This window comes from Salvelinus sp. IW2-2015, unplaced genomic scaffold (genome assembly GCF_002910315.2).
Source record: "Salvelinus sp. IW2-2015 unplaced genomic scaffold, ASM291031v2 Un_scaffold4092, whole genome shotgun sequence".
In the NCBI taxonomy this organism is placed as follows: domain Eukaryota; kingdom Metazoa; phylum Chordata; class Actinopteri; order Salmoniformes; family Salmonidae; genus Salvelinus; species Salvelinus sp. IW2-2015.
The window spans coordinates 64,394-66,496 of NW_019945364.1; positions in this window are offsets into that span (position 1 = coordinate 64,394).

Genomic DNA, 2,103 nt, shown 5'->3' on the forward strand with positions numbered 1-2,103 from the left:
CGGAAGCCAGCAACGTGTCGGAGGAAACACCGTACACCTGGGCGACCGTGTCAGCGTGCTCTGCGCCCGGACCGCCACAGGAGTCACTAGTGCGCGATGGGACAAGAACATCCTCGCCCGGCCAAACCATCCCCTAACCCGGACGACGCTGGGCCAATTGTGCGCTGTCCCATGTGTCTCCCGGTCGCAGCCGGCTGCGACAGAGGCTGGACTCGAACCAGGATCTCTAGTGGCACAACTAGCACTGGGATGCCTTAGACCGCATTCAGCGCATTTTATATATTAGCGGGTTAGGGTCAGTGTGGGTCTCAGATTTACACCTTATCACATAGTCGGGCGGTTGCAGATGGATTATCAGAAGTGGCTGGCGGGTGAACAAACAGCTGATCAGCGCCCCACTAGAAATAACATGTTTTTGACTGCCTCCAGCCTCCGGTGCATGTCGGCTGAATTCCAAAATGGCACCCTATTCCCTACATACTACACTAGATTTGACGAGAGCCCTTTGGGCCCTGGTCAAGAGTAGTGCACTATGTAGGAAATAGAGCGTCGTTTGGGACTCAGCCCCTAGCATATGAATGTGTTCAACAGACACTCTCGATCTCGCACTGAGTGAATGTAAAGTACATTGGGTGTATTATTCATTTGATGGACTTGCTAAAATATGGTCAGAGAACATTGTTGTGTGATTTGTCTGAGGATTGAGTGTTGGGTATTGTTTTCATTTATAACAGAAGGGCTATACAGTACATCAACTGAAATGAAATCCTCTTTTAGTGTAGAGCCAAATAAAGTCATGTTTATTTGACATCTGTTGTGTTTTGCTTAGAGCGGTGTATTCTTACGCTGTTGCCTGTACAGTATTAGTGTGTGGTCCTCAGAGGAGAGATTCTCTCTGTAAGACCAGGTCCATTCCAGGCCTTAATGAGTGCAATAAATCTAATTCCAACAGGAATGGGGTTTGGAAATAGCCACTGAGGTGTCTGTACCGCAACTGGACTGGTAGACGGAGACGCATCTCTTCCGCTGGGGGAAAAAAATCCAGCTCTCCTGAAGGCGAGACGACAATAGAGGAACAGCTGTTATCGGTGCTGTGGTGCCGTGTTCGATCATTAGATTCCCCCCTCGGCACATAAGGAGGAAGTCATGAGAATCCGTCAATCTGTTCTCTTTGTGTCGCACCTTTGATGAGGGTCATGCGCTTCAAGGTGGCCAGGTGATGGAGCCCACTCAGCCGCAGGGCAAGAGCAAACGAGGACCACACAAATCACAACAGGAAAAACTGTCAAGTGCAATACAATCAAGAATGCACTGCTCTAGCAACACAGAAGTCAGCACTTTAGGGGATAAAACAGAAAGACTGAGACTGAGAGGACCACACACTAATACTGTACAGGCAACAGCGATAAGAAATACACTGAACTGAGGACCACACACTAATACTGTAACAGGCAACAGGTAAGAATACACTGAGACTGAGGACCCACACACTAATACTGTACAGGCAACAGCTAAGAATACACTGAGAGCTGAGGACCACACACTAATCTGTAACGGCAACACGTAAGAATGCACTGAGACTGAGACCACAACACTAATACTGTACAGGCAAGCGTAAGAATACATGAGCTGAGGACCAACACTAATACTGTACAGGCAACAGCGTAAGAATACACTGAGACTGAGGACCACACACTAATACTGTACAGGCAACAGCATAAGAATACACTGAGGCTGAGGACCACCACACAATAAATACTGTACAGGCACAGCATAAGAATCAACTGAGACTGAGGACCACACACTAATACTGTACAGGCAACAGCATAAGAATACACTGAGACTGAGGACCACAACAACTAATACTGTACAGGCAACAGCTAAGAATACACTGAGACTGAGGACCACAACACTAATACTGTACAGGCAACAGCATAAGAATACACTGAGAGCTGAGGACCACACACTAATACTGTACAGGCAACAGCAATAGAATACACTGAGGCTGAGACCACACACTAATACTGTACAGGCAACAGCATAAGAATACACTGAGGATGAGACCCACACACTAATACGTGTACAGGCAAACAGCATAAGAAT